Below are 12,470 nucleotides of genomic sequence, written 5' to 3' on the forward strand. Positions count from 1 at the left end.
TGTGCGTGGGGTTGATTGATGAAAATCGCCCCAGAGTTTCTATGAGTTTCCAATTGAACACGGCCAGCAGCCACACTGCAAAGTCGGAATAATTTGTTGCAAAATCGACATATAGCCCTATTCTATTCTTCCCCCCTCTGTTGGATTGATATTCGGCCGACCAGAGCCAGCCCGTAGCCTACGTCAGCTAAAGGGGCCAGCGCGAGAAGAAGCTAACTCGGGTCCGTGAGTTCTGGGGTGTTGGTGTTTTAGCAGACTCAACTTCGCTAACTTTAAGACATTTGGATAACACAGAGATAAAGTTACTCACGTAGGCTGGCTGTATGGTATCGATCACATTCTTCACATCGTTCTCCATGCACTTGTTCCATTAAGTCCAACAGGCTTTTAAAAAACACTGTACAGGGTAAACCGGGTGGAAGAGCTAGCTAGCCATAGTCCAGGCAGGCACACAACGATTTCATGCTAACTAATCTGACGAATAGTTTTGGATTAATCCATAATCGATTAGAGTGGCACCTCAAATGCATTCATGTTTTTAAAAGCTTTATTTGTTATGAAAATATGATGATGAGGACTCCAATGAATTCTTTCTCAAACGTTGAGACTGCATCTTAAACAGCACAATGTTCCCGGGGGAGAATTGTTTTATATTAACACGTAGTCCAAGTTACAGCCTATGTTACTGTGCTGTTCACTCAGCCTATCCCACAATTCCCAGTCCCAATTTAAAACAAAATAAACCAAAATCCATCATAATTCTGAACCGAGGACTTTTAATGGCATACGATGCAATAAAAACAGTCTGTTTTGAATGTTGAAACAGTGTGTTAGGCTAGCGCCTGCTCTGCTTATGTTTTGATCTGACTAATCGTTTATTATAGGAAAAGACACCGTAGACAAGAAAGAATTAGACCTAACCGCATTTAAATACTTAGCTGACACGAAGGAATAATAGCAAGCCGTATTCGTCGCAGTTCAGCATCTATTGGTAAGTGAATTTACATGCGTGTGGTAGCCTATAATGTCATTGCCTTAATCATCAGAGACGTTTGCTCTCCCAGATTGCAGATAGGCTGTCGCCGCAGATGGCAAGTGTACAGCGGAGCCATGCCTCGATGTCACGATAATTCTACATATTTTTTCCCCCTTTACACTTTGTTGCTGGGAGGTTAGGGGAACGTTAATGCAACCAAATATAGTAAAGTTCCCTAAAGGGTAGGAGAACGTTCTGCTAACCAAAATAAACAACCAGAAAAAAACGTTGTATTTTCGTCAAGAAAACTTTCCTGGGGAACCTTGTGGCAACTTTCACAACTTTCAGGCAACGTTTTCCTAACCAGGAAAAAAACGTTCTAAAAACGTTCTCCTAACCAGAAATTGTTAGCTGGGTAGGCTATCAAGTTGTCACGTGTTTGTCCTACCCGATGTCCACCAGTCTCCCGGTGTCGCGTCTTCAGTCTGTTTGCGTCTTTTTAAAAAACATTTTGGGACTTCCTGGGAGTTCGTTATTGTAAATGAATTGTAATTCCTAGTTCTTCTAGTTCCTTGTATTTTCTAGTTCTTTGGAATGTTGTTTTGGGCTGTTCTAAGCTTATTTATATTTATTGTCTGCAACCACCCCTGCTGAGATTTCGTATAGCCTATTGCTTGGTCCAATTTGAGGGGTGCGGTCAGGAGTAGGCTACTTAAACTGGTTTGTTCAGTCTGATAGGGGGGTGCTTGCTGTTGAGACGTAAGTCTTAAGATACTCTGCTATTTTATTGACCAGTTCAATTAGTCTGTGTAGTTGATTGTTATCAACCTTGATTGAATTCATATTGCCTTGATTGAAGCCATATTGTTTTGACTGTCAAGTCAGTTTATTTGGTTTAGCAAAAGTATTTATTTTGATATTTTTACTTTTGTTACAATTTCTTTATTTTTGCCCTTTGGGCCTTAATTGGGAAAAATAAATACCCATCCTCATACATCCTTTTTCTGAGTTGCTAATTCCATCAACCTCACACCGCTCCGACCACACCTACCCTGGCCTTTACTATTTAAGTTTGTATTTACAGTTTTACATGTTATCCATGTTTTACAATAAGTTGATTTAACTGTATTGTACTGTAATTATTGTCACTGGCACTTAAATGGGTTTAGTTTTGGAGCCATATTTTGGATTTGGAATGAATACCTCGTTATGCATGATTTGTTTTGGTTGTTTAAAAAGACATTTTTTTTATCAGATTCATCGATTAATCGATCGATAAAGTGCTAGATTAATCGATTACAAAAAGAATCGATAGCTGCAGCCCTATTACAATACCAAGGTTTTCAATAAGACCATATTATTATTGTTCTGCATTGTGAATGTCACATGTCTTTGTGAATGTCATTTTGCCAAAACGTGTATATCAGTGCAGCATGATATAGCTGCATACAAACCTGGAATATGTGCTTGAGGTCCCCCTGGGTAAACTGCTCACTGACATCATCTGGTTTGCATTCTTCCATTTGACCACTGAGTATTTAGGGCAAAACAAACCACAAATAGACTTCCATTAGTTGTGCATGCAAGCATGTTTAAAACACTGACATCTGTCCAATGCCTTAACTAAAGATTTTGATGAACTGGACCAGAAATCTCTCTACTGAAAGGAAGTTGGAGTTAGCATTATAAGACGCATAACATCTGCATCCTACATATTGAAGACCATCCTGTTTGAGTTAATTTATCCGTTTGGCTGCACTATGTAAACAGATAATGGAATCCACCATACAGAGCACCAGAAGTTCACTACTTTAGATTCTGCTGTCAGTAGCACCTTATATTTCAGAAATGCTGATACTAAGGGAAACTTGAGGGTGTTTATGTGACAGGCTTGTTAAGCGGTGGAACCGACCCACGACAAGAATGCCGTATCAGGTTTAATGTACTTATCTTTTGTGTATCATATTTCTACAACGCCTCACAGTCAAAGCAGATAACGCAGTCTGTGACCGTGTCATTCGATAGGACGACCTGCCCAAATCTCTCCCAATCCTTACTTTTTTGGCCTAGTAAACACATCAAAAGCTGCTCATTATAGGAGTCTGTTTGTGTTCTATGGCCTTGCCTTGATCCATCCATGACATCACCATCTTTGAAGTCTATGAAGCGATCCTCTGACCGGTCACTCTTCATGGACACACAAGTGGGCACAGGTGATGGAGGCCTCTCATGATGGAATGAGCTGTGGTGTAAAAAAACAATAATTATTTTCTATAGACATGTTGTAGAGATATCCTTAATATTTTGCCATAGTTTTTCTTTTATCCTCTAAACTGATTGATCACACAATTGTGCAATGTGATCATGCTCATTGCACATCAGGTTTAATGTACTTTTCTTTTGTGTATCATATTTCTACAACGCCTCATAGTCAAAGCAGATAACGCAGTCTGTGACCGTGTCATTGGATAGGACGACCTGCCCAAATCTCTCCCAATCCTTACTTATTTGGCCTAGTAAACACATAAAAAGCTGCTCATTATAGGAGTCTGTTGATGTTCTATGGCCTTGCCTTGATCCATCCATGACATCACCATCTTTGAAGTCTATGAAGCGATCCTCTGACCGGTCACTCTTCATGGACACACAAGTGGGCACAGGTGATGGAGGCCTCTCATGATGGAATGAGCTGTGGTGCAAAAAAACAATAATCATTCTCTATAGACATGTTGTAGAGATGTCCTTAATATTTTGCCATACTTTTTCTTTTATCCTCTAAACTGATTGATCACACAATCATGCTCATTGCTGTTATTTCTGTTGGACAAATTCTTCAAGAAGCATAATGCATATAATATGCTAAGTAGCCTACCTTTGCCCCTTTAGACTGCCGTCCTGTTTTGTGTTGACTTGTTCCATGTTTCAGCCACTCCTCATACCATTCAAATGAATCTAGTCATGACAAGCTACATTAAAAACAAAGAATCACAATACTGTGCTAACATTGCCACAATGCTGCGGCTCACATTATCTTTCTAACATACAACTCTTTGAATTCTTTAGAGTTGATTTTCACTACATACATTACAATGACATTACATGGCAATACAAAGTACATTTTGATCATTTCTATATTTGCTAAATAATGTTGCTGTTTGTTGATAAATAAGTTGTACACAAACATAATATTGCATATTCTACTATGAAACCAAAATGACAGGCCTACAGTCTGATGGTCTACATACTAAACTGGATGATGAGAAGGACTAGAAGACCAACAGCCAGTGCAGAGTGATAATGCAGAGGTGAGGTGGACATCCCGGGATCAGAAAGTACTGTAGTCCTGCCAAATATTTGCTCCAACCATTTAGTAAACCAGCTGATCCTAATTAGCAGAACTGTTCAGTCAAAAGGGACATACTGTAGGGTGACACGTTTACTTTCTGAAGTCGGGGGTTGAATTTAGCTTTAACAGTGCAGTCACATCAAAAGTTACCTTGAAGTAAAATAGTGTGCTATCAATAAATAAAAAGTAAACAGGAAAGTGTTTATATGAAAAGGGAATAATGTACACGTATGATACTATGTCATGCTGTGTGGGTGTGTACTGTGTTGGGTTTCACATGTAACATGTATCATGAGAAAATACCGTAAACTGTAAAGACAACATAGAATAGCAGGCATGAGGATAGACATGTTATTATACAGCGTTGTCTTGAATAACAGCAACAAATAATGGCAGCGTTTCCCAGATCCGTTAAGAAGCTCTTACAGTAAGTGCTAAGATCTTCTTAGGAGCGTTCTTAGACCAGGTTAGGAGCCGTAATGTCTAATGTATGGACCCAGTAAAGTTCCTGTTTTAGAAGCAGGGAGTCAATACGCCCCTTTCTCCATATCAATTCCAGTGTATCTTGGAGAAGACATATTGTGCCGGGCTTCTTTAAAATGGACTGCAACTGAACTTTTTATATCCTGATTACGAACAGCACATCTATGCAATGTTAGTCTCTAGAATAGTGCTCTCACATAGGCTAGAGTCGACCACAGGGACATTTCAGCAGATATATTACATGATTCGTACAACCCCAACAGAAAGGTTGCGAAGTTCATCAAGTAACAGATCATGTGCTCCGCAGCCTACCTTTGCCCGTTTGGACCGGCTTCCTGTTTTATGACGAGTCTTTTTTCCCCGTATCAGCCATTCTTCATAGCGTCCAGATCAACCTCATCATGACAAACTACAATAAAAAACAAACAATCAGAATCTAAGTCTACTACATAACATTTCTCAGTGCTGTAGCTGATTTTACACAATCTTTTTTGACACAAGTGTCACCAGGCGGGGGCGCTATGACCCACTCTACCTCAGCTACCCCAAGGAGCAATTGCACCCACCAATAAAGCAGACCATCAGAGGATGGAAGTTAAAACTACAAGTTTTATTGACAGAAAGTTTCACATAAAAATAAAAAGGGGCCGGCCTTGTAGAGATTGAGAGAGAGAGTGACCACTCTGTATCCGTGCTGAGGGGTAATGTCTTCCTTCCTTTTACAATGATAGGGCTTGGCCAAGGGGTCTGTTGAGCTGGGGCACTGCCAGGGTCGTAGGATAGGGGGCGTCCTACTATGGTTATGTCCGTCCTACGGGGAATAGCCCTCTAGTCCTTACTACCAGTCGCGTCTGTTCACCGGCGAGGCCTGGGGTACACACTGTGACACACGGCAAAGGGGCACTCCACACAACAGGTGAGTTAGTCACACATAAGCACAGCAAACGAATACACACATAGGCAGGCAGCGGGTCGGTTAGGCAGACAACACTGGTGGTGGTCTCGTAGCTTCTATGGGAGGGGTCCGAATTAGTATCCGCACATCGCGTCGGGCTACTGGGGAGGCCTGGGTTACACACACACACACACGTGGCAGAACAGAGACACTCCAAATGATCAAAAGAATTAAATCACGCTTCAGCACAGCACTCACATACACCCGTTAGGCAGGCGGTCAGTAGGGCGGCGTTAGTGCAGGTTTGTCACGGCTCCTCCAAAAAGCTCCAGGCACAGCGGAGTTGGTCAGACCAGCTATCCTGAGGCAGAGGGGATAGAGAGAAGGAGAGCAGTACGACACAGCCGGATAGCAGCAGTGGACTCTGGGTTACAACAGGCACAGCAGGCTAGTGGAGCGTCGCCACAATGGAGCAGGGCAGCAACAGTAGGCACTGGGTTACAACAGGCACAGCAGGCTAGTAGAGCGTCGCTACAGTGGAGCAGGATAGCAACAGTGGGCACTGGGTTACAACAGGCACAGCAGACTAGTATAGCACGTCGCTACAGTGGAGCAGGATAGCAACAGTGGGCACTGGGTTACAACAGGCACAGCAGGCTGATAACACGTCGCGGATACAGGGATACAACAGGCACAGCGGACTGCTAACAACTCGTTACAATGCAGCAGGCACTTATCTCGTCCTCACGATCCGTCACAATGTCCAACTCCCTCCCGTCTCGTGAGGGGCCTTCGTGGAGGTTCCAACTTGATATTCCAACTCGTGATCGATACTCGGCTCAGCTTTCAGCTCACTGCCATCGGTCACCGCTTCCTTCCTCGAGCTCCTTGTCCGTCCGTTCCTCCTGTCGATCTGACTAGAGAAGGTATAAGAACACTTTTCCCCCAGTTAAGCCCCAATCACAAGCTTCCCAATTACGCTGCCCACCTGAATCCCATGATTGCATTAGGTTAACTACTGGGGATAGGAGGCGGCCATCTTGTGCTACACAAAAATACTTCCCTTGGGGAAACGTGAGCCACCACGAGTCACACACACAATTCCACCTGGTGACACCCTCCCCCACTTATATGTCCTCGTCCCGAGGACGTCTTTTAGGAAGCCCAGTCACCATACCTTTGTGGCGGTCTTCCCTGGTTATCCCGCTGGGCCCGCCGGGCCTCTGGTTCTGGTTCGGGGTCAGGTACGATGGCTGGTAAGCCTGGAGTCACTGGGGCCCAGGCCCATCCCAATGGCACCGAAGGTGTAGTCTCTGGCTCCTGTCCTGCCTCGGGAGTCGCCTCTGGGTAGTGTGGACATGGCCGTATCAAGTTGCGGTGTAGTACGCGTTCAGGTCCAGGCTTCCCTTCTGGCCTAACTCGATAGACAGGGATGTCTGGGCGGGGGCGGTTTACCACCACATAGGGTCCATTTTCCCAGCGATCAGAGAGCTTTCCTTTTCCTTGGCGCCGGTTATCTTTGACCAATACCCGCTCTCCAGGCAACAGGGGCACGTCCCGGGCTGTTCGATCATACTGGCGCTTGTTCTTTTCCGCAGCTGTGCCTATATGTTGGGAAACTTTGTTATAAGCATACTCCAGTTGTGCATGGTGAGTACTCACCCATTCGGTTGTGCTCTGGGCGCAGTCAGTTCTTGTGGTGCCAAGGAGAAGGTCCACCGGTAGGCGCACATGGCGACCAAACATCAGGAAGGTAGGGGTGTAACCCGTTGTGCTGTGTATGCTGTTATTATAGGCCTGCACTAATGCCGGAAGGTACTCGGGCCACCTAGGTTGTTGTTCCACTTCTAAGGTCCCCAGCAGACCGAGCAGGGTCTGGTTAAACCTTTCACACCCACCATTCCCCTGGGGGTGGTAGGGTGTCGTATGGGTCTTCTTGCAACCATACAGCTGGCACAGCTCCTTAATCACAGTAGACTCGAAATTCGGTCCTTGGTCCGAGTGCAACACCTCAGGGCACCCAAAGGGCTGTATCACGGCCTTCCAGAGGACTCGGGCAGTTGTCACGGCCGTCTGGTCTGTGGTAGGCACCGCCCATGCGTACTTCGTAAACAAATCTGTGAGGACCAAGATGTTTTGGTAACGGTCTACTGGTCGGCCCAGGGTCAGGAAATCCATCGCCACCATATGGAGAGGGGCCTCTGGGTGTATCGGTACCATGGGTGCCTTGTCATCTGGCCGACACTTGTGGAGGGTACAGCGGGGGCAGCTCTGGATGAATGCCTTCACCGAGGCTTCCATCTGGGGCCAATAGAAGTGACGTCGGAGCAGGGAGAGGGTCCTTTCCTGCCCTTGGTGGCCCATTCGTGTATGGTAAGCCTCTAGGAGGGATAGGACCTGGGGTTGGGGGACTACAATCTGAGGGACTAACTCATTAGTCATGGGATCTTGCACAGAACGACAGACCACCCCTTCCCGCAGGCCCAGCCGCTCCCATTGCCCTAGTAGTTGCCTCACCGTTGGTGTTTGGGCCTTTCTCTCTGGTGCGGATGGAAACACCTGATCCCGCAGATACCCGATGATAACCTCCAGGTCTGGGTCCCTTCCTTGTAGGTCCTGCCAGTGATTCGCATCCCAACCCCACATCGAAGGGACGGCCTCGTCAACAGCTCCTGGGGCCTCCACGATGCCAACCAGCAGCTCGTCTCCAGGGGATGATGGCTCGGCGGCTGTGACATCAGCACCTGGGGATGGGAGCCTGGAGAGTACATCTGCATTAATGTGTTGCTTACCCGGACGGTACTGTATCTGGTAGTCAAAATTAGACAGCTGCGCTACCCACCTCTGCTCCACTGCCCCTAGCTTTGCGGTGTGCAAGTGGACCAGAGGATTGTTATCGGTTACCACAGTCACCTTGGTGCCCCAAAGGAAATCTTTAAATTTCTCGGCCAGCGCCCATTTCATAGCTAGGAGCTCTAGCCGGAAAGAGCTATAATTAGACACGTTGCGCTCAGCCGGATGTAGGCTCCGGCTGGCATATGCAATAACTCGCTCGGCCCCCTGCTGTTGCTGTGCCAACACTGCTCCCAGCCCGCAATTGCTTGCATCCGTGTAGACAATAAAAGGTTTTGTAAAATCCGCATATGCTAAAATGGGTGCTTGTAACAGTTCCTGTTTGAGGCACTCAAATGCGGTGGTGCACTCAGGGGTCCAGGTGATTGGGGGCGACCTCCGGCCACGGGGACGAGCTGTGCCAGCTAACAGCGCATTAAGTGGTTTGGCGATCTTCGAGAAGTCTTTAATGAATCGCCGGTAATAACCCGCAAACCCCAAGAAGGAGCGTACTTGCCTTACAGTCGTTGGCGGCTGCCAGTCTCGCACGGCTGCCACCTTCTCGGGGTCTGGAGCCACACCCTTGCCGCTAATGCAGTGCCCAAGGAACTTTACCTCCTTTCGGAGCAGTTGGCACTTCTCCGGGCGCAATTTGAGGCCATATCGCTCCATAGCCTGGAATACCCGCTCTAGGTGCTCCAAGTGGGACGTAAAGTCTGTGGAGAAGACGATAACATCATCTAAGTAAACCAGTGTGGAATCTGACAGTTGGCCCCCGAGGCACCGCTGCATTAGCCTCTGGAAGGTCGCGGGGGCGTTACATAACCCAAACGGCATACGGTCCCACTCGTAGAGTCCGAACGGTGTTACGAAGGCGGTCTTTTCCTGGTCTTGTTCCTCCACCTGTACCTGCCAGTACCCACTGGCCAGGTCCAGGGTGGAGTACCAGGCTGCTTGGGTGAGGCTAGTGAGCGAATCCTCGATCCTGGGGAGGGGAAAAGCATCCTTCCTGGTCACCGCATTTAACTTTCTGTAATCTACGCAAAACCTCCAGGATCCATTTTTCTTCTGAACTAGCACGATAGGAGCTGCCCAAGGGCTGCTGCTTTCACGTATAATGCCTCCTTCCAACATACCTTGTAGTAGAGTGCGGATCTCTTGGTAGAGTGTTGGGGGAACCGGCCGGTACCTTTCTCTGATGGGGCTGGCGTCGCCCGTTGGAATCCGGTGTTTCACAATGTTCGTACATCCATAGTCCTCTTCGTGTGCCGAAAAGAGATGCTGCCACCGGGTGAGGAACTGCTGTAGCTCGTGCCGCTGTTCTGGGCCCAGCCCCTCCCCCTGTAGAGACTCACACAAGAGATGTTCAGGCATGTCTTCTATCCTTTGCCCATCCACCCGGTCTGCCTGTACAACCCCAACCTCAATCACCCCGGGACTCACCATGGTGCACCTGATGTCTCTGCCTTCTCTCACCTGCAGGGGTTCGATCGCTGTTACTCGAGCAAGCCCTTGGCTCCGGTAGATGGTCACAGGGTAAGGCTGTGCATTGCGTACCCGCACTGGGACACGGCCTCGATGTACTGTCGCCAGGACGCGGGCTACCTCTACTTGGGGCGTCCCTTGATGCGGCTCGATCAACACCGAACCGGCTTGCCCATACCCCCGAGCAGGTAGCTTGGCCCAGATCAGTGCCTCGCTACAGCCTGGAATGGTGATGGCATAGCGGCACGCTGCACGGGCAGTATCCACTCGCTCAAGGTGGTCCATGGCAGCCTGGATGCGGCGACAGTCAGCAGCTACCGGCTCCCACTCCTCATCTTCGGGGGTCCGCTTACAGGTTGGTCCGGACACACCACCACCCTGGAAAAGATCTTTCCAACAGACAGACAGAACATTCATCCCCAAGAGGGCTCTATGCATTCCAAGACAATGGTCTTTAACCACCACCACCCCTTTAGCAGGAACATGCACACCCCGTATATGTAAATCCACCACCACATAACCCACACATGGGATCTCTAGCCCGTTTGCCCCCCTTAATGTCAACCACGGGCCCTCTACTCCCTGCATTTCCTGCGGATCAAACAATTCTTTGCACAGGCTCTCAGCAAACAGAGTAACCTGCGAGCCGGTGTCAACTAAACAACGCACGGACTTGTTATTGACTTGGATGTCAACAACAGGGCATTGGCCAACTAATGCATTACGAGGGTGGGACGAGGAGTGTTGTGATGCTGTCCCGGACACTTGCCCCACAGTGGCCGGGGAGGCTAAAAACCCTCTTGCGAGGCACGACGAGAAGTGCAGCTACGGCTGATGTGCCCTGCCTGTCCACATCGGTTGCAAATTGGTTGGCCTTGGGCATCCCACTGGAACCTGGAATTGGAAGGTCGAGGTGGTGGAGGCCTTACCCTCCAGGCCCCATCAGAGTTAGATCTCTCTCGCTGGGCTCGAGGACTCATTGGAGATCTGCCACGTAGCTCTTCTAGTAGAGTTCTCGATAGCTCGCTCATCTGTTCTTTCACCTCCTTCATAATCTCTTCTTTCAACTCCAGCTTCCAATCCGCCATGGGCCCGGGGTCACGGGGGGTCGCGCTTGCTGCAAGACAGTCAGCTGAGGGGGCACCTGGGTCAACTTGATCCATCTCGAAGGCCAAGGCTTCCCGTCGGATGTTTTCAAACGTCACCGCCCCGTCACGACGCAGCTGTAACTTCAGCGCCTGCCGGAGGTGACCATCTCGTAGTCCCGAAATGAACTGGTCCCGCATGAGGTTGTCACCATCTCCCAATCCAGGACCACCCCGACTCGTCAATTTATTGAACAGCTCCCGAATCTGTAATGAGAACGAACGTAATGATTGTTTGGGGCCCTGTCTACAATTAAAAAATTGTGACCGCAATGTTGCTACAGGCGTTTGATCCCCATACAACCCTTTAAGGAGCCCAAAGATCTTCGCTGCAGTGTCGCGGGAACCTTCTGTTAGAGCCAACACCTCTCTCTTGGCTTCCCCCTCTAGGGACCCTAGCACAAATTGGGCTTGTTGTCGCTCGTTCAGTCCTTGTAGGCTTGCCAAGTACTTGGTTTGTGACTCCCACTCCTTTAGCTGCAAATCAGACCCCAACCCACCATACTTTGGTGCCCAAGGGGCTCCCATAAAAACTGGCATTACGGATGGTCGCCCAGCAGGCGCTGCTTCATCCACCATATTGGCAAGGCAATTGCTCCACTCAGGGCAGCTATCCTGCCGGCTACGCCACTTGTCACCAGGCGGGGGCGCTATGACCCACTCTACCTCAGCTACCCCAAGGAGCAATTGCACCCACCAATAAAGCAGACCATCAGAGGATGGAAGTTAAAACTACAAGTTTTATTGACAGAAAGTTTCACATAAAAATAAAAAGGGGCCGGCCTTGTAGAGATTGAGAGAGAGAGTGACCACTCTGTATCCGTGCTGAGGGGTAATGTCTTCCTTCCTTTTACAATGATAGGGCTTGGCCAAGGGGTCTGTTGAGCTGGGGCACTGCCAGGGTCGTAGGATAGGGGGCGTCCTACTATGGTTATGTCCGTCCTACGGGGAATAGCCCTCTAGTCCTTACTACCAGTCGCGTCTGTTCACCGGCGAGGCCTGGGGTACACACTGTGACACACGGCAAAGGGGCACTCCACACAACAGGTGAGTTAGTCACACATAAGCACAGCAAACGAATACACACATAGGCAGGCAGCGGGTCGGTTAGGCAGACAACACTGGTGGTGGTCTCGTAGCTTCTATGGGAGGGGTCCGAATTAGTATCCGCACATCGCGTCGGGCTACTGGGGAGGCCTGGGTTACACACACACACACACGTGGCAGAACAGAGACACTCCAAATGATCAAAAGAATTAAATCACGCTTCAGCACAGCACTCACATACACCCGTTAGGCAGGCGGTCA

At 48.3% G+C, this 12,470-nt stretch overlaps 1 protein-coding gene across 1 annotated transcript in view; it reads right to left on the minus strand.

Moving 5' to 3' along the window:
• Positions 1 to 12,470, minus strand: part of LOC134059649 (uncharacterized) — a 246,170-nt gene that overhangs the window by 24,636 nt on the left and 209,064 nt on the right. The window lies entirely within an intron of this gene.

Source organism: Sardina pilchardus, chromosome 16 (genome assembly GCF_963854185.1).
Source record: "Sardina pilchardus chromosome 16, fSarPil1.1, whole genome shotgun sequence".
NCBI lineage: Eukaryota > Metazoa > Chordata > Actinopteri > Clupeiformes > Clupeidae > Sardina > Sardina pilchardus.